Consider the following 21,405-nt stretch of genomic DNA (forward strand, 5'->3'; position numbering starts at 1 on the left):
TATTTTATTTTTTCCACTTACTATGAAGTGAGCATGAAAGCTGAGGTATTTAAGACTATGTGGGAATATCACTCCAAACAAAGATTGCATCAATATATACAATTATTTGATCTGTGAAGAATATTTTTCTGTTAAATCACATGTCATTTGCACATATTCTTCGGCTGGGGTAAAATTCTACAGTTTCTTATCCTATAGTTGATTCTTGGTAAGTTTGGATGCTTTCTGACTTCCATGGCTCTATATGGGGACCCAAGAGTAAATTCCAGAGCCTCTAGCCAGAAACTCAGCCTTCCAACAACGAGTGCAAAAGAGAATGCCCGTCTGTATTGGGTCCAACTGCTGCAGACCTATGGTAGTAGGATTCATACCATTGATAGAAATTCCGTTCCCTGATGATTTTCCTTTGGCATTGCTCTCTACATTCTTACTAGGTGTGGTTCACTATATATATTAGAAATTACTACTGTGTTGATACTTTTTTCCTTTGTTAGATATTTTTCTTTTAATTTGAGAAGTGGGGAGAGAGAGAGAGAGAGAGAGAGAGAGAGAGAATATGCACATGAGTGGTAGGGAGGGGGAGAAGCAGACTCCTTGCTCAGCAAGGAGCCCCACGTGCAGCTCGATCCCAGGACCCGGGAATCATGACCTGAGTGGAAGGCAGACGTTTAACCAATTGAGCCACCCAGGTGCCCCTATTATGCTGATTCTTGCACATGCCAACTCTACTTCCCTCACTTATCAACCTGTAGATATTATGGGTATTCAAAATAGGTTACAGTAAAATGTTGACATTGAAAAGTTGTGTTGACCCTATCTGGGAAGTCAGAAGCCCTCTTCTATGATATTGATAAGTTTCTGTGGTCAGAGGTGGAACTTAAGAGTGAGAATTTATATACTCACATATTCTACATTATGGTACAAAGCATATTTGAGGGATGCCTGGGTGGCTTAGTAGTTGAGCGTCTGCCTTTGGCTGAGGGCCTGAACCCGGGGCCTGGGATCAAGTCCTCCATGGGGCTCCCTGTGGGGAGCCTGCTTCTCCTCCTGCCTATGTCTCTGCCTCTTTCTCTCTCTCTGTGTCTCTCATGAACAAATAAATAAAATCTTTTTTAAAAAAGCATGTTTGATACAAAAGAAATTAATAGAATGAATAAAAGTATGACTGTCACCCACAATTTATGCTAGAGGCTAAGCCTTCCATCTGATCTTCCATTATCACATCCTGCTGCTCCGGACAGTGATCCCAGAGGGGACATCTATCCTGAGTTTCTGTTTACTATTTCCTTGCTTTCTTTATAGCTCCACATATGTGTCTGTCCTTGTCAACATAGTGTATACTTTTGCATGGTTTCAAACATTATGTACACAGGAACATACTACATATATTTTTATGCAACTTGCTTTTCTTTCCTCAAAATCTAGTGTGTCTACTGCATTTTGATGTTCGTAGGTGAAGACCACTTATTTCCAACATGGTGGTGTCCCATTATCTGAATATGCCATTATCTAAACATGCCATACTTTATCTTCTATCTTGCTCGACCTCGGAAATATCCACACATTGCGTGTAAAAATTGTGTATGTTCTGTAATGCACCTGTGTAAGAATATTGTTACTGTGTTTTGTTTGTACCCCACTGCCACTCCAACCTTCTTCCTGGTGTTGTGTGTGTGTGTGTTTAGGACTGAAAGAACATCCTCAACTATTTTAGATGATGCCAAGTTAGTATTTTTCTAGATGATCCTTACAAACTGACACTCTAGCCATTATAAGAAAGTTTCCATTGCTTTATATTTTCTCCTATATTTGACATTTTCACACCTTTTAAATATTTTCCTGTCTGATACAATGAAAAGGAGTCACATTTTTCTTTTCTGGATGTGGAAAGATGAAGCTGGGATTGAAAGGTGTCACATTTTTGTTTTGTTTGCAGTCCTTTGATTATTAATGACATATAGCACATGCACCCTGGTGTGTGTGTGGGTACACACATATATAGTACTCCTTTCTATTTCCATTTATGTTTCTTCTCTTGTGAAATGAAATCCATGCTCATGTCTTCCATCCATTTTTCTATCGAGTTCATTCTTTTTTCTTACTGATTCATTGGAGTTTACCATATATTAATAATACTAATCCTTTTTTGGTTGTATGTATTGTGAATAGCTTTTCTGTTTATAGTCTCATGATCCTTGTTCTATAACTTTTGGGATGTGTTTTGATACACAGATGTTCTTCGTATGAATGTAAGTGAATATGTCAGTGTTTTTTCCTTTATTATTTATACCCTTTTTGCATTGTATTAAAGAATCTTCTCTAGGGTCTTAGCAAAGAAAATGTTCTCCCCAGTTTTATTCTGAGGATTTTTAATGTTTAATCATTGTCTATTGCTGCAAAACAATATTACCACAAATATAATGGCTTAAAACAATACATTTACTATCTCAGTTTCTGTGCTGTGGGTCAGGGATCCAGGCATGGCTTACCTGGCTCTTCCCTCAGGGCCCCTCACAGAACTGTAAGCAAGGTGCTGTCTAGGACGGGGCTCTCACTCGAAACTCACCCTGAGAAGCTGGCGTCTGAGCCCACACTGGTCTTGGCAGGAATCAGTTTCTTGTGGGTTGTTGGACTAAAAGCCTCAGTGCTTTTCTGGCTGTTGGCTGGAGATCATCCTCAGTCATTTACCATATGGGGTTATCCATATGTCAGTTTCCTTCACAAAAGACAGGATGAGAGAGAATCAGTAGAAAATGTGCTAACCATGTAGCATATTCGTGGAAGCAACACCTAATCAAGTTTGGTTAGAAACCAAATCACAGGTCCCACCCACAGCCAAGGAAAAGGGCATGGATACCAGGAGCTGTAATAATTGGGAGACATTTTAGAATCCATTTGCCACAGATTTTGTCTTTTATATTTAAATATTTAATCTGCTTCCATTAATCGTTGTGTTTATTCTGAGGGGTTTTTTCCACCCTGTATGAGTAAACTGCTGTCCTAGACTGAAAAGATTGAAACACTTTTTTTTTTTTTTTTCCCACACCATCTTTCCATACCATCCCTACCACATATCAGGTCCTTATGTTTTGTGTGAGTCTATTTCTGAGTTCTCTACTTCATTCTGCGGCAAATTTGATTATGCCAATGATAATACCACACTGTCTTAATTACTATTGTCTTTTTGTTAGCCTGAAATCTGGCAAGACAAGTCTTTTTATTTTCTCTTCCCTCCACATGCATTTTAGAATTAATTTGCACAGTTCCTCAAAACAAACAAGAACAATACATGTTAATTGTAAATGCATTACATCAGTTTTGGAGAATTCACCTCTTAATTAGTCCCTATCCAGGAGCAGATATTTCTCCTTTATGTAATACTACATTTGTTAATCTTTTGATAGATTTCAGTCTGAGCACTTTATATATTGTTACTGCAGTGGATGATATTTGTTTGTAATTATCAATTATAACTGATATTAGTACGTAGAAAATGCAGTTGATTTTTATGTATTTCTATTGTATCAGGGACATTATTAAATCTTATTACTAATTTAATAATTTATCTGTAAATTCTTTCAAAATTCTTACATAGAGTGTTGCATAATGTGTAATTATAACATCTGATAACTTTTTAATGTCATTAGTGCATTTGTTGGGGTTCCTATAAAATACTAAAAGGATGTTAGTCATAGTGAATATTCGTGTACTGTTCCTAATGTGAATGGAGTGGTTTTGCATTTCACCAGTGAGCAAATGGATGCTGTGTGTGTTCGGTGGATTCACCTTATCACTGTGTGGTATTCCCTTCTGTTCCTATTTCGAGAACTGACCTTTTATCATCAGTGCATGATTGAGATTTATTCAATGATTTTGGCATTTATTTTGATAGCCATATGTTTCTTTGCCTTTATCTATTAATGTAGTACAATACGTGAACATTTTTTTTTCTTATGAGATTAAACCAAACTTGATTTGCAAGGATAAACCCAGCTTGGGAATGATTTGTTATATTTCTATATGTTGCTGGATTGAGTTTGTTAATATTTAATTTAGGATGTTGGCATCAGCACTTGTAATTGTGATTTTTCTCATACTATTCTTATCTAATTTTGAAGTCAACTTACTTGTCACATAAAATAAATTGAGGACATTCTATTTTTGTATTCTCTGGAAGAGTTTGTGTAAGATTGAAATGATCTAATATGAAGAATATTAGGACTCATTTGTAAAAACCACCTGGTCATTGTGTTTTATTTGTATAAACATTTTGACCGTGTATACAATTGTATTGATGGTTTTAGGCTTGTTTTATTGAGGTCATGTGTTTATTTTGAAGCCTATTTTGGACAAAAGAATTTGTCTATTTAATGTTCACATATATTGACCTAAATTTGCTCAAAATGCATTCTGCTGTCTCTAATTATCCAACCACACAAATTTTTTCCATCCCTAGTAAGTGTGCCTTATTTCTTTTTGTTCCTTTATCAGGGTTTGCCCTTTATTTAAGCCTTTTCAAAGACTAACTTTTGGCTGTTTTTGTTCCTCTTACTATTTTATATTTATCTGATATTGCATAATTTTGGCTCTTGATCTTACATATTCCCTTCAAACTATTTTAGTTATTTTCTCTAATTTGTTGTTTTGTTATGCTTTGTATGTTTAATTATATGCCTTCCCTTTTTTTGTCAATGCCCAACACCCCAAAACCACTGGGAACAAAGGGGGTTTATTGTTTATTACAATAAAAGGGATCGATATAGTACACCTTTGCCCTAAGTTAGCTGTTGTTGGGAAGTGGGGTAATTCAATGATTGGGTGTCTGAATAAATCTTATCTAGAAAGGGGGAAAATTAGAGGCTAAATCTATAATTGGTTAAGAAGTAGCTGTCACTCCTATTATTAGAAGAGAGGGATGTGTAGAGTATTCTGTGGTTTGGAAAATAGTCATGTTTTCTCTGTCTCCAAACACGGTTATGGAGTGGTCTTGTTTGTGTCTTGATCCATCTCAGTCACAGAGTTGCTCTGTTCTTTGAAATAATTTATGATCAGTGGAGGACAGCAGACTGATGGCAACAGGCCAGCTTCTGGATGTTAAGAACTGTTTTTTTTTTTTTATCCTCATTTAAAAATATTTATTCTTTTCATTATGTTAATCCAAGGCTACCAGTTTACCTGGAAAGTCATGTTGGTTGTAGTCACACATTTTAATGTGTAGTTTTAACCTTATCCTTTCTAAGTGTTTTCTCAATCCCCTGTGATCTCTTATACGACCATGTGTTTTCTTATATTTATAGAGTTTCTCTATAAAAACTGTCACTTTTTATCTTCAGTACATTGCAGTCAGAAAGTATGAACTGAATGGCACCAATTTTGTCAAATGTAAGGCTCTCTGCCTGGATATGGATTGATATCTGGTAATTTTTTTTTCTGGTTAATTTTTATAAAAATGCTATATGGGTTATATAAAATTAGTGGATATTCTCCACTTGTTGGGTAAGGTGTTCTGAAAATCTGCTGGCTATCATGTGACAATTTTCTTATTCAAACACATGTATCCATATGAGTTTTTCCCAATCTTTCAACTACTATTAAAGCTTTATGTCATTAAAGGCATATGCATGTTATATTTAGTATTTATTATAAATTTTGTAAATAGAGCCTTAATGAGACTCTCTTTTCTAGCATTGCTTTTGACTTAAACAATGCTTTTTGGATGATACTAGATTACAAACTTCCCCTTTGTTTATATTAGCCTATCATGTAATTTTTTAAAAGATTTTATTTATTTATTCATGAGAGACAGAGAGAGAGAGAGAGAGAGAGAGGCAGAGATACAGGCAGAGGGAGAAGCAGGCTCCATGCAAGGAGCCTGATGTGGGACTCCATCCCAGGTCTCCAGGGTCGGTCCTGGGCTGAAGGCAGCGCTAAACCGCTGAGCCACAAAAGCTACCCTTTATCATGTAGTTTTTATCTTGATGTTTTAAAACATTTTTGGCCTTTATTTATGTATTTATGTTTGTAGATTTTGAAAGAGAGCGTGGAGGGAAGGGTGGAGGGAGAAGAAGAGAGAGAATCTTAGACGAGCTCCATGCCCACACCCCAGGCAGGGCTTATCTCAGGGTCCTGAGATCATGACCTAAGCTGAAACCAAGAGTCAGATGCTTAACTGACTAAGCCACCCAGGCCCACCAGAATTATACTTTTAAAATACATCTTGTAAACAGAATGTAATTGGTATTTATTTCTTTCTAAAATCATTATTTTTGTTATTTGAAGTGTTTGATTTCATTGTGATTATTCATATGCTTGGATTTACTTATAATAATTAGTATGTACTTTATACCTCTATTTACTATATTCCTTTTTAATTTTCTTCTTTCTTGAATTATTTTGAAATAATTGTTCCTCTCCTCCCTTTTACTGGTTTGGAAGCAATGCATCCCATTTCTGTTATTTTGAGGGTTATAGAAAAATGAAAAGTAAATATTACTATTTTGTATACCCAGTATTTGTTTATACTTATCCATAATTTACTTTTTTTTCTATTCCATCTTTCAAAGTTTTTCATCTGTATCTTTTTTTTTCTATTTAAGTATATTTTAATATTTTCTCAATTTTTGTTGGCCTAAAATTTGTCTTCTTTTGTCACTCACTCTCATGGGTTTGTTGTGGGTACAGTTCTAGGTTAACAGCACTTTGAATCCATTGTCCCACTTAGTTATTTGGCTACTTCTGTTTTCTTTGTGACATAGGTAGCAAGATTGATGGCTGAGAATGAAATGGGGGAAGAAGTATTGCAGGTTGGAGGTGAGTAGTCATCTAGGAGATGAGAGTGTCAGGAGGGCAGGAGGGAAAGTGTTGCGCCATTGCCTGAAGCTCTCAGGGCCTCCTTGACGGGAATGGCTCTGCATTTAGACTCAGTTTCTCCCAGCCTTCTTCAGCTCACCCATGCAAGTGGCAGAAAGCTTCATTGACCAGAAAATGGCAGCTTCACTGTGAGGTAACAGGATAAAAGAATGTGAGGTGAGGGGTATGGGGGAGATGGATTGTAGGGGGACTTATGAAGAAATGAGATATAGGACACAATTAAAAGGACCCTAGATTCTGGTGGCACCAGAGATTTTTGTCAGGGACACAGTCACTGGTAAGGTAGGAAGCAATGCTTTAAGAGTGAGATCCTTGGTACTGAGATTATTGAGACATTGAAATTACTGCTTATAATAAAATCTAGGGCACCTTCAAACCAGGCATGAGGAGAGTAAAAGAGAGCATAGCCAGCACTTTAATGAAGTTCAAAGAACAAAGGCCTTCTGGAGTTAGTCAAGTTATAGTGGGGACAAAAGAGGAAAAGGCATGTGCAGAGGAGACATGGAGAATAAGGAGGATTTTATTACTGGTTGAGTTCCTGAGTGCACAGCACAAAGTTTTCAGGAGCTGGAGAAGGGTCGGAAATAGTTTTGAATAGTGTCCCTTGGTTTTACAGTGTAACCAAAGAGGAAAAATGTCATAGTCCTGGGATTGTTGGAGTAAATAGCAGCAAATAGGTATTAAGGGCATAACGAATTTGATTATGATGGTCTCAAGGCAGATGATGATAAGGGACCTGTGAGGTTAGGGGTGGAAGCTGGGAAATAGTCTGGTGCAGATACCAGAAAACAGGGGCTTACTATATACAGATTTCTTTTCCTCCTGTATAATAGACATTTGTAGAGAATGCAACAGCTGGTGAATGTAATCCTGAGGTAATCGGGGACAGTTTCTTTCACCATAGCATGCCACGTCACCATCTTTAGCAGGTGCATTTTCAAGATGGCATCATGAGCCAAGAAGGGTAGGAGAGCTCAGTTCAGAAAAGAAGATAAACATCCCCCCTGATGTCTTCATCCTAAAAGGTCTTTACAAAAAGAGCCTTGCATCCAACAGCTTCCACTTTTCTGAGCTGTAATTTTGGTAGAAAATAACAATTTCTGGAATTACTTGGGAAAATTTAAAAACATAGCAGCGCAGAGGCTTTAACCTCCCCAGGTTCATTTTCCCTTGGCCTGGAATGATTTGAGGTATCTATATTTTACAAAATTCTCTCCCTCCAGGGGATTCCACTGTGTAGCCAAGGATTGAGATCTACTGAATTAAGCAGATAATTACAGTTATAATTACAGCTGTTTCTTCTTTATCACGGGAGTCATATTTTATAAGCTTAATACAAACACTGAATTAGTGGATACCACCCCATTACTCCTAGGGAAAACACAGGATTATGTTCCTTTGGGCCTCTGGTCACTACATTTTTACCAACCAATCAACCCATAACCTTGTTTTATGTATATTTCTGTTTAAAGACACCTTATTTAACATGTATCAATAATTCATTATCACGTTGAACTCATAGCCAACAGCTCTGAAACTGATGCCTGGACAGAGCTGCTCTGAACTCATTTTCTCTGTGAGGTACATCACAGCCTTCTTGTGTCGAGAAGCAGCGCTTCTTTCATCCTGCTTCCAAATTCTAAATGGCAAAATCACCAACCCAAAGCCCCGCAAATGTGAAAACTCTGGCACAAAACCGACCCTGAAGAGCACACTCATTTACAGGAGGGGAGCTGAGACAAGGCATGGCTCCACTCTGTTGAGCCTCAGCTGGGCACGGGGGAGGCAGGCTGACTCAGATTCTTGGCCCCTCTGTGCTTATCCACCTAGGACACGTGTCATTATTGTTGATTTGGGGGCTACCAAGGAAGTTTTGGGGATGAGGCAAGTTTGCCAAGACAATCTACAAATGCCAAGGATCGACTGTATGTCAAGTTCATTTCTCTCCTAATCTGACTCTCTGATCTTTCAGGGATCTCTGCCTTGAAAAATAGCTTCGGTGGCCACCCCGCATCTGTGCACCTGAGTGGTCCTGCCTCACTTGAACTTGACCAGAGATTCTGGCTGCCTCTGTGTTTCTAGAACTCAGGAACATGTTTGGCTCTATCTTACCCTTTTCTTCATTTTCAGCTCTTTTTATGAGTAGTACTCTTTATTCTTAAGGAGGCACTGAGAGGGGAGTTCTGATTTTTTTTTTTAAATGTATTCTTTAAAGAAAATTTTGAAAATGTAGAAAAATTTGAAGAACACTGAACCCCGCCCCCCCTCTGAGAAATAGCTGTTATTCACATTTAACCATGGCCTTTTACTTTCAGGTTTATAAAGATAAAGTGTTCTGAACTGGTACCTAACTTGAATCCAGTTTTCAATTAATGAAGTAAATGTAGGCCCAGTAATATTAGTTCTCAATATTGACCTAATTGCTAATTTCTTTAGGTATATTTCAAGTTTATCGTTTCCCATGGCTTCTTTTTTTTTAAGATTTTATTTATTTATTCATGAAAGACACAGAGAGAGAGGCAGAGACACAGGCAGAGGGAGAAGCAGGCTCCATGCAGGGAACCACTCTGGTGCCCCTCTCCCGGGCTTTCTAAAGTCATTGGTGTCAGGGCATCCAATTCAGTAATTAGAGGGTGAAGCATGTTGTGCATGATAGGAACCAATCTTATTTTTCACCCAAGTGCCCTAAAATATGTTTCAGATGCATTAATGATAGCAGTGTAAACACAGGCATTTCAAATGACAAAGAGGAAAGAATTGTTCCTATAATATGGGCGAAGAGGGCAGGACTAACTAATCATGATATCAAAGACAAAAAGCAGATAAAAGACCAAGAGATCTGCAGGAATATTTTTAAATCTCAAACATGATTTCACTAGAAGCAAGTAAAGATTTAAATTCTTTCATGTAGAAAAAGACTTGTTATCTGTAGGCAAAAAATGAGGATTGCAACTTTAAAAGACAGAGAGGTTAAAAATGATAAAACATTGCATAAAGCACATAATATGTTTCACCAATTCTGAGTACAAATTCTTTTTCTTTTCTTTTCTTTTCTTTTCTTTTCTTTTCTTTTCTTTTCTTTTTTCTTTTCTTTCTTTCTTTTCTTTTCTTTTCTTCTTTTCTTTCTTTTCTTTTTCTTTTTTTTTTAAAGATTTTATTTATTTATTCATGAGAATACACAGAGAGGAGAGAGAGAGAGGCAGAGACACAGGCAGAGGGAGAAGCAGGCTCCATGCACCGAGAGCCCGACGTGGGATTCGATCCCGGGTCTCCAGGATCGCGCCCTGGGCCAAAGGCAGGCACCAAACCGCTGCGCCACCCAGGGATCCCTTCTTTTCTTTTTCTTTTCTTTTCTTTTTCTTTTCTTTTCTTTCTTTTCTTTTTCTTTTTTCTTTTTCTTTTCTTTTCTTTTCTTTCTTTTCTTTTTTCTCTTTCTTTCTTTCTTTCTTTCATTCATTCATATCTTAAACTTTGAATTATTTCCCCTTAGGGCCTCTCCTCCCACTACTAAATAAATGGGGGAAAAAAGAAATACAAGAAAAAAAAAGTCTTATAGTTCCTTGGGATTTAATCAAAAGGTTTCAGGACTACTTCCAAGCATAAAATGAAGAAAGAGGTATAATCCCATGTGGCCAAAACTTTCCCTGCTTCTCACCAGTATAAAGTGTCATTGTAGATGACTGGTCCTGCTCAGCTCAACAAACGACACTTGTCTACAGGGATGTGCTTACTGTTTCTGTGCAGTTCATATTTGCTGACCCATGCACAAAAAGCCAGTTCATGTTATCTTTCTTTCTTTCTTTCTTTCTTTTTTTTTTTTTCTTAATTATATTTTCAAAAGCACAACCTACTGGACCACTGCTGTTGGGTCTGAAAAGCTGCCTACATTAGGTACATATTATGCAGAAACCTTCTCAACCCCGGAAAAAAAAAAAAAAATGCACTTCTGTGGAGCCTGACCAGCCTAAAATCCCCTCTCTAGGTAATCTCATTTCTGGTATTTTCTTGTCCTTTTCTGCTCACACAGTAGTTTTGGGGGTCATGCTGAACCAAATATCAAGGTCTCTCTACTTTCAAGTTTTGAGAAAGAAGGATTGGTATAGGTCACTGCGTTTTCACAAATGTCCTGGATCCTTCCATAGAGAAATCAGCAGTCATCATAGTGACTAGCTTGCTGTCCCAAACCACAAGTGAGAGACTTACTTCTCTCAACTCACAGAAGTTTCCTTGTTTCAGGCAAATAGGCACCAGTTTGTGCTAACACTATGGTTGTGTTAAAACTGTGTTTCTTTTATTTCTTGATATATACAGTCTTGGAATAGAATGCATCTTCTGCCTGGATAAAGAGAAACTCAGAAAGTCAAAAAATACAGCTGACCAAGAAATATTGACACCATCAATGCCATTATTAATTATATAAATTCAAATTAAGAAGGAATTAATATTATATCATAGTTTATAGTGCATCAAAAAGAACACTAAATTTTGGTGTATATAGCAAAAAGTAAATCATTGGCTACTGCTTTGGTAATATAAGTGTATATTCTTTATTAAAAGCAACTTGGAAAAAATAAAAATAAAAATAAATAAAAGCAACTTGGCTGTTTGCCAGATATTTTAAAGATCTCTTTCACCACCACATGTTTCCTTTTGGCCCAGAATTCCCATTTCAAGCATCTTATTCCATAGGAAAACAAAAAAGAAGCAAATATGAAAGATGTATATATAAGGATATTCATTACAAGTACCCTTTATTATATCATGACATTGAAACTTCCTAAAGGGGCAAGAAAAATCAATGAAGATATATAGTAGCTTATAAGATAAATCCTTGTGATACTTTTTTATTAATTGTGGAACAACTATAAAAAATTATTTTAATATTGGGTAAATTTATATTTATATATTAGACTGAACTATGTCAAATGATCATTTTAATAGGTCAACAATGATTAAATATAAGTAATTTTAAATTATTCAATCTAATGTTTATTTCCATTTATGTATGACTTATCTATACAGTCATTTTATACACACACACTTCTGGGTTTTTATGGGTTTTATGTTACCACTGGTTACCTTTGGGTATTGATATTTCAGATGAGTTTTTTTATTTTTCTTTATGCTTATCTGCACTGTTATTAGAATAATTGCTTTATAATAATGGAAGAAATTAATTAAGAACTTAAAGAAAAAAAAAAAACATCAAAATAATCCCCCCCCCAGAATGTATTCTCAGAGGATTAAATGTAAAATTTAGAAACTGAGTTAAAATAGCTATTAAGCAAATGAATAATTGTTCATTCCCAAAAGTTATGAAAACAACTTGAAATCGGACTTTTTGCCCCAAAACAATAAATTATTTTAAAAATAGATGACTTTGTTTTTTAAATAAAATAAGTGCTTTTACATACTGCTGCTGTTCACAGAATTTCCATGAATAATGAAAGGCAATAGATATTAAAAGCCTAAAAAATATGAATAGACTTTCATTCAACACTTCCAGCTCAAATTAAGTTCCCGATAAATCTACTTCATTAATTTAAAACATAATTCAGAGGACATAATTTAAAGCTTAATTAGACTTATTTTGTGAAGTCCTCTTTTTCTGTGTGAAGTTCCCTTTTTATAATTTATGGAAATAAGAATATACTTAATTTCTTATTTCTTTTTTGATTTTCTTTCCTTCTTCTTCCTCTTTTCCTTTAATGACCATTTATGAAATAACAACTATGACTAGGTAAAGTGAAAGATTCATAAGGGCATGATTCAGATTATTCCAGGAAACAGCTAAAAAAATAAAATGGCCAGAGAAAACCCACCCCAATTTCTAGCCTTTCTAATGGTCAATAGTAAGCAGAGTAAGCAGTCAGCACCAAACTTTGAAAATGAACTGCTGACTGTTGTTTTAAGGTATTGTGAATGAAAAAATAAGAGATAAAAAATATTGTTGTAAACCACATAACTCCTGATTTATTGTTTGGTATTCTGTTCTTAGGGTAGGATTCACCACCTAGTGTCCTAGCTTTCATCTTAGACCAGATGGTGATGACAATGAATGTGATGGTGGTAAATTGTCTTAAGAGACACTTTTTAATTCTGAGTATTCTTTGTCACTCCTGCTTTTGAGAGGAGTATACCACAGCCGACTCAGACATGGCTGGGAATAAATGTAGGCCCTTAGAATTTTTTATTCTTTCATTATTAATTATTATTTAATAGCATAGTTAGAAGTGTGTGTTTAGTTTTCAAGTATTTAGAAATTTCCTTTCTTTCATTATAATTTTTATCATTGTGGGTAAATGAGATGCTTAGTATCATTTCAAGCCTAGAATATGGTCTATCTTGAAAACTATTTTATGAACTTGGAAGGAAGGAATATGCTGAAACTGTTAGGTGAAATATTTTATAATTGTCAATTAGGTCAAGTTTGCTCATATAATGCATATTCTTACTATTCCCTTCAACCTGAAGGACTTCTTGAAAACTTACCATATTCCAGAACTGCCGAGAAAGCATTCTATCTCTCTTTCTCTCTCTCGTTGGAAAATATTGTCATTTTCCATTAATTTTTACAAGATATTTTGAAAGAAATTTTGAAATGTATCATCTGGTTTCTTTTGATTTTGATGAAAGGTCATATCAATCCTTCATGCAATTGTCCCCATGTACTTTTAAAGTGTTTTTTTTTTTTTAATCTGTACTTTGAAATTTTTCTTTCAGCTTGTTTGTAAACAGTTTTTTATGATTTGCCTGTGGGTTACTTTCTTTGTATTTATTCTGCTTTGTATTTATTCTTTAAATCTATAAATATATACCTTTCATCAAACTGAGAGAAATTTTGTGTGCTGATTCTTCAGATATATTTTCCCTCCTATTCTAAGATTAAAATCACAGTGGTGTTTAACTCTTTACTTTAAAAGGTTAGTTTGGCTAAACTGAGACTTCAAATTCTGCCTCCCTTTTGTCAACAGCAGTTGAAATATGCCTTCAGTTCTCATGGCCTTATCTGGTGTGCCCAAGGCTGTTGTGTGCCATCCTAGTTTCTGGATCTGCCAGAAATTTGGCCAGAGTTTATATACAGATTTTGATCTTGCTCTCCCATAGTTTTCTTTTCTGCACTTCTCTCTCTTTCTCATTTCAGTTGTAGGCATGATATTTGTCTTCTCATTCATCAAAAGAGTAAGCATGCAGTTTTCTGGCTAAGTCTTAGACACTGAATGTAAGGCTAACTTTCTTAGAGCTACATAGGGGTTTCCAAAGATAAAATAAAAATGTTTGTGGGATCCCTGGGTGGCGCAGCGGTTTGGCGCCTGCCTTTGGCCCAGGGCGCAATCCTGGAGACCCGGGATGGAATCCCACGTTGGGCTCCCGGTGCATGGAGCCTGCTTCTCCCTCTGCCTGTGTCTCTGCCTCTCTCTCTCTCTCTCTCTGTGACTATCATAAATAAATAAAAATTAAAAAAAAAAGAATTTATTAAAAAAACATGTTTGTTTTCTTCAGTTGATTGATGAGTACATGTTTATTCACATTTTCATTTATATTATTTTGTGTATATTTATGAATTTGTGTATCTTAGGGCTTAACTTTATCAGGTTAGGAGTTTTTAATTTCTAGACAACAGTAAATAATAGTGTTCAACTGGAGAAATAATTTTAGAATTGGAAGAAATCTCTGTGATCACCTAGTCTGGCTATACAAAAAATAATACCCAGGTAACATAGGTGATCTTTCCAAGTGGTACATTGTCATGTGTAAAATTGGTATGTAAAATCATCCTTAAAATTACCCAAATACTTTCTATTAAACAAAAATACACAAATGTCCAAAGTGGTCTTAAATGTATTTTAAAATGATAGGTATTCATTGTGAATTGGAAGGTTACAAATCTACAATTTATAGTTAAACTAGGATAAAAGAGTGGTTGTCTTTTGAAATATATTTTTATTCTCACTAACACCAAACTAGATTTGAAATGATTCCTTACCATCATTTTTCAAGTGTCTTAAAACAATGGGGTTATCTTGCTAGCAGTGCCCTCTGGATATTATTCATCAGTTTTCCATTTGACTGCACTCCTTGTGATTCTTCAATAACCTTGAAATAAAACTCATATCACAAGATACACTCCTTACTAGCTTCTTCCAGAGAAAATCTGCAATAAAAGAAAATAATTTGGAAGATTTTTGGTATGTTAATAATATGTAATCACAGTTTATAGAGACTATTCAGCATGGAGACCCAGACCAATTCAAACGGACTCCACTTACACAAACATCTTTGGTATTCTCTCACTTTCAGTAAAGAACTTGGACAATTAATGCAAAAAGAGGATAAATCCCAGATTTCATCATTAACTTTGCCACTTTTGTTCCTAGTTCTTTATTATCTTCCATAGAAAAGATAGAGTAACTTCCAAATTAAATAATTTAGAGGATTCATAATGTATCCATCCTCTCCTGAGCACAGATCATTACTGACTAAATATTATTTTACCCAAGTTTTTCAGTAAAGACAAACCTAGGTTACTTGCTATTATAACTATGATATCTCTCATAGTCATTGAAATATTATTTTATAAGGCATTGTTACTTTCAAATATTAACAGGAGATGGATTGAACTTCTGCAACTAGCAATAAAAGTATTAATATCCTTTTTAATCGAATTAAATTGGTTTTATTCTAAAAGTTCATGGAAGACTATCGTAACTTTTGGTAGCAGCTGCAATGCCAAAAACAGGTGTTCTGGATCTGGCTCCAGCTTTGACTCTGCCAACAGGGCTGCCCCCAGCTTCTCTTTCAGGGAATTCAGCTCCTTCTTACACAGGGCAGTGTTAAGATGTCAGGCCACTTAGGACAAGATGACCAATACACAGATTTGTGTATTTGTGTCCAGACAGATTTGTGTCCAGAACCTCTACAACAGTGCATTACACATCAGTCCTCAAGGCAGATGGTGACATAGACCATTCCTGACTTCAGTCCCTCTCACAAGAAGAGCAACTAGCAACAATCCATAAGAAGATACCATTATGAAAATATCAGAGCCTGGAGATGAAGCTGAAGCACCTCTCTGGACTTCCAGAGACTGAGAAGGAAAGTATTAGTAGTATGTAAGAGGAGAGGCTACATACATTCTGATTACATCACCATCCCCAAGGCTGGCACCTTGCCACACCAAGTGAGGCTCCCTAGGCCTGTGGGTTGTCCTCTAGGAAAAGAGAGCCCAAGGTACATATCCAGCTTCCTCACATTTGGGCTGCTTCCCCGGAGGCCCACTCGGGTCTTGCCTCATAGAGATCACTGAAGAATCTGTGGGATTCAATAAATGGGAATCAGAGAGAGACACAGAGGAAGGGTGGGACTTAAGAGAAAGCAGTATTCAGACCATGGTGGACCACATTTCTGCTTGTAGTAGTACCAGCCAGTGACTTTGCCCACCTCTTGATTTCAGTAGAAATCAGTAACAGGAAAAAGCTGGAAAATTCACAAATACATGGAAATTAAACAACACAATACCAAAATACTAAATGATCAAAGAAGAAATTTTAAGAAGGATATAAAATATATCTTGAGACAACGAAATGGAACACAACAAACACTTAGTAAAGGCATCAAAAACTATTGTAAGAGGAAGGATTATAGCTATAAGTGACTATATTAAGAAAAAAGAAAGATCCCAAGTAAGCAACATCTCAAGGAACTAGAAAAAGAAGAACAAATTAAGCCCATATTTAGTAGATGGAAGCAAATAATAAATATTTGTATACATGAGAGAATAGGAAACAATAGAAAAGATTAACAATGCTAAGTTACTAGTATACTGATACTAATACTGTCTTTGAAAGGTAAGCAAAATTGACAAACTTTTAGCTGAAACTACCAAGAAAAAAGACAGGACTCAAATAAATAAAGCAGATATAAAAGAAAAGAAATCACAATCGATGTCACAGAAATGCAAAGGATTATAAGAGACACTACTGTGAACAAAGACACACCAATGAATTGGTCAACCTAGAAGAAATAGATATATTTTTAAAAATATACAACCTACTTCATGAAGAAATGTAAAATCTGAATAGACTGATAATAGGTAAGAATATTTAATTAATAATCAAAAAGCTCCCGATAAAGAAAAGCCTGAGATCAAATGGTTTCACTGGTGAATTCCATTAAACATTTAAAGAAGAATTAATACTGGTCCTTCTCAAACTCTTCCAAAAAACAGAAGAGGGAACATTCCCAAACTCATTTGACCAGACCAGCGTAACTCTGATACCACAGTCAGATAAGGACATTATAAGAAAAGAAAATCTATACCCTGAATATAGATGAAAACAATTCTCAACAATTACTGGTAAACCTAACTCAATAGCATATTAAAAGGATCACACACCATGATCAATTGGATTCATCCTTGGGACACAGGGATGGTTAAATATGCAAAATATCAATAAATAGACATACCACAATAATAGTATGAATAAAAATCATATGATTATCTCAATAGATACAGTAAAAGTCTTTGACAAAATTTAATTTCTTTCCTGATAAAAACTCTGAATAAATTGGGTATGGAAAGAATGTACATCAACATAAGAAAGTCTTTATAGGGCAGCCCAGGTGGCTCAGCAGTTTAGTGCTGCCTTCAGCCTAGGGCCTGATCCTGGGGACCTGGGATCGAGTCCCACGTCAGGCTCCCTGCATGGAGCCTGCTTCTCCCTCTGCCTGTGTCTCTGTCTCTGTCTCTCTCTCTCGGTGTCTCTCTCATGAATAAATAAATAAGATTTTTTTTTTTAAAGAAAGTCTTTATAGACAAGGCAGCAACTAACATTGTACACAATGGTGAGAGATTGAAAGCTTTACTTCAAAGAGTAAGAACAAGACCACTCCTGTTCATCATAGTACTAGTCAGAAGTCACACAAAAATAAGAAGTAAAAGGAAGGAGTAAAGTTGTCTCTGTAGATGACATGATTTTACATATAGAAAACCTTAAAGACTCCAGTAAAAACTGTTGGAGATAATCAATAAATTTAGTAACATTGCAGGATATAAAATTAACATACAGAAATCTGTTGCATTTCTATACACTAACAAATTTCTGAAAAAAGAAATAAAATGATTCCCTCACAATAACAATGAAGATGATAAAATACTTAGGACTAAATTTAAACCAAGGAAAGATCTGTACACTGAAAACTATAAAACATTCAAAGAAATTGAAGGAGACATACATAAATGCTAAGATTTATCATGTTCATGGATTGGAAGAATTAATATTGCTGAAATGTCCATACTACCCATTCTCAGTCATACCTCAATAAACCTGGGCAAAAAATAAACATAGAATGTGTAAATTATTAAAAAGGCAATGAAAGCTTCAAGGAAATAAATATGTTATCTCTCATGAGACTAGTTAGAATGATCTGATTACTTTGAAATCTTGTCTTTATCCTGGCTTGAGTTCACTTTCTGTACAAGCCAAGTAAGCTCTGGTTTTTTTCAGCCTGTTTACAGATAGCAGCTATAAACTCCAGAGAACTAAAATAAATGGTAAGTAAATAAGCACACAACCACTGGAAGACACTGGAGGACGGTCCAAAGGTGGCAGAACTTTCAAGGAAATTCCTCATTGGTAGAAGGGAATGGTCCTGGTGAATTGGTTGTTCTCACCACTTCTAGCCAGATGGCAGGCCTCACCTGTACTGCACATGGCCACTACAAGGCCAAGAGAAAACTTCACTGGAAAGTGACCAAAGAAACTGGGAAAGGGAATTGTAAGAGATTGGGGCACAATTTCTATGTATGAACTCTGCCTACATATCTGGCCAACCCTAAACACAGATGCTAAGGACAGTGTCTTAGTAGTATACATGAAGACACAACAGATGAACAAAGTAGACCTGCTACTCAGAAGTCCGACTTTCAATCTGAGAACAACCAAATTAATTACTTAATAAGCACAAACAAAACAGAACGTTTCTTAGGGGTAAAATAATAGAATCCCAGATTCCCAAGAAATAATTTTCCCAAGGTACATGATACAAGATGGAGATGGAAGCTATATTCAGTACTAAAGATGATTATTTGAGACTATGAGAAGATCCAGGTTTTGGAATTATGAGACCAGTATTTTAAAGATTTTTTTTTTTTATTTGAGAAAGAGAGAGAGAGCACAAGTGCATGCATGAGAGTAGGGGGGTACAGAGGAAGGAGACAAGCAGACTCCTCACTGAGCATGGAGCCCAATGGGAGGCTTGAACCAAGGACCCTGAGCCAAAATCAAGAATCTGCTGCTTGACTGACTAGCCACCCAGGCACCACCCCAAGACCAGATTTTAAAGCAGCTTTTTCCAATCATGTTTTGGGTCATAAAGGAATATTATTCTGCAATATCTGAAAAATAGAAAATTTCAATCAATAAATAAAACTTAACAAAAAGTAGTATTTGAAATTTAAAAAGACAAAATTGTCTAATGTTGTTATGGTAGAATGAAGATAGCAAGAGATGTGAACCTGAAGACAGATACACAGAAAGGATTGAAAAACTACACATTTTATTAGTAATATTTAGAGGCAATGACATACACATATTTGGAGTTCCAGAGGAAAAAGAAGGAAGAATGGAACTGAAAAGATATTAGAAAAATCATCACTGAAATTTTCTCAACTTTATTGTAAGTTAAATTTTTATTCAATGACTTTAGAAAACCTCAAGCAAGTTAATAAGGAAGAAAACTATGACTAGACCTACTATAGCCAAAACGCTGTAAATAAAAGAGAAAGATAACATCTAAAATCAGTGAGAAGAAAATACCACTGCATATCAATGAGACAATATTTCAAAGGATTCATGGCTTCAAAAATAATGGATTTTAGAGAATATTGGGCCAATATCTTTATAGTGATGAATGAAAAAAAAAAAAAAGACACACAAAAACAAAAAACCCAAACTGTCAACCAAGAAGTCTATAAACCCTTTCTAGCCTGACGGTTGTCTCAGGAAAAAAGAATAGTTGTCTCACAGTTGTCTCAGGAAAAAAGAAATAAAGATACTGTGTCAGAAACAAAACCTGAGAAAATTCTCATCAACCCATTTGAGCTACAAGAAATGCTAAAGGCTGTACTTTAGGTTGAAAATCAATGAAATGGATGGAAACATATACCCAAGAAAGTTTGAAAACCATCAAAAATATTGTTTCCTTTGCCACATCTACTGCAAGAATGAAGATAATTCTCAGCAATCAGACTGTCGACATTCCAGAAAATGTCAACATCACTCTGAAGGGGCACACTGTTATTGTGAAGGACTCCAGAGGGACTTTAATCACATAAGCAATGAACTCGTCAGACTCCTTGGAAAGAAAAAGAAGATGCTCCTGAGTTGACAAATGGTGGGAAATAGAAAAGAACTGGCTACTGTCCACACTGCCTGTAGTCACGTGCAGAACATGGCCAAGGGCGGTACACTGGGTTTCCGTTACATGAGGAGGTCTGTGTTTGCTCACTTCCCCATCAACATTGTTATTCAGAAGAATGGCTCTCTCTTACTGAAATCTGAAATTTCTTGGGTGAAAAATACATCCGCAGGGCTTGGATGAGGCCAGCTGTTGCTTGTCCAGTATCTCAAGCCCAGAAAGATAAGTTAATTCTTGAAGGAAATGACATTGGACTTGTAGCAAACCCAGCTGCTTTGATTCAAAAGTCACAACAGTAAAAAACAAGAATATCAGAAAATTTTCAGATGGTAGCTGTTTCTGAAAAAGGAATAGTTCACTGGCTGATGAATAAGATCAAGTTGTCCAGCTACAGAAAAGAACAAGATGCCAGATGATTTTTTAGACTTATCTGTGATATTTCAAAGATGCAATAAAAGCTGTATTGATTTGGGACTTCTTCTTTTAAAAAAGTATAAATACATAAAAGAAACTGCAATTGCATTTGCCTTTTTAATCTACTGGAATTCATATATTATAAAATAAAAATTTGATATATTTAACTGCATACAACTAAAAATAAAAGTAATTGCATAGCAAAAACCGCCTAAACAAAAGAAAAATGGAAGATGAGAATATAAATCACTATATCATTTATAAAAGATCAATACCCCAGTAATAGGGAACTTATAAAATTGTGAGGAAAATCTATTAAAAAACCCTACCCTCCATAACAATGGATAAAAACCTAGATAATTTATTGAAAACATTTAAAAGGGATTTGAAAATGTGGAAATAGGGGATCCCTGGGTGGCTCAGCGGTTTGGCGCCTGCCTTTGGCCCAGAGCATGATCCTGGAGTCCCGGGAACGAGTCCCTCATCGGGCTCCCTGCATGGAGCCTGCTTCTCCCTCTGCCTGTGTCTCTGCCTCTCTCTCTCTCTCTCTCTCTCTCTCTCTCTCTCTCTGTGTCTATCATGAATAAATGAATAAATATTAAAAAAAAGAAAATGTGGAAATACATTCAAAATCACTCATAATCAAAAGCTGCACACAAAAGCTAGCATACTTGTCAGAATGGCAAAAATTAAGAAGTATAA

At 35.8% G+C, this 21,405-nt stretch overlaps 1 pseudogene; it reads left to right on the top strand.

Annotated features, from left to right (window-relative positions):
- The first annotated feature begins 20,095 nt into the window (after positions 1-20,095).
- LOC112645655 (60S ribosomal protein L9-like) lies at positions 20,096-20,632 on the top strand (annotated as a pseudogene).
- The last annotated feature ends 773 nt before the right edge of the window (positions 20,633-21,405 follow it).

The sequence above is a fragment of the Canis lupus genome, chromosome 1 (genome assembly GCF_003254725.2).
Source record: "Canis lupus dingo isolate Sandy chromosome 1, ASM325472v2, whole genome shotgun sequence".
NCBI classification, from domain to species: domain Eukaryota; kingdom Metazoa; phylum Chordata; class Mammalia; order Carnivora; family Canidae; genus Canis; species Canis lupus.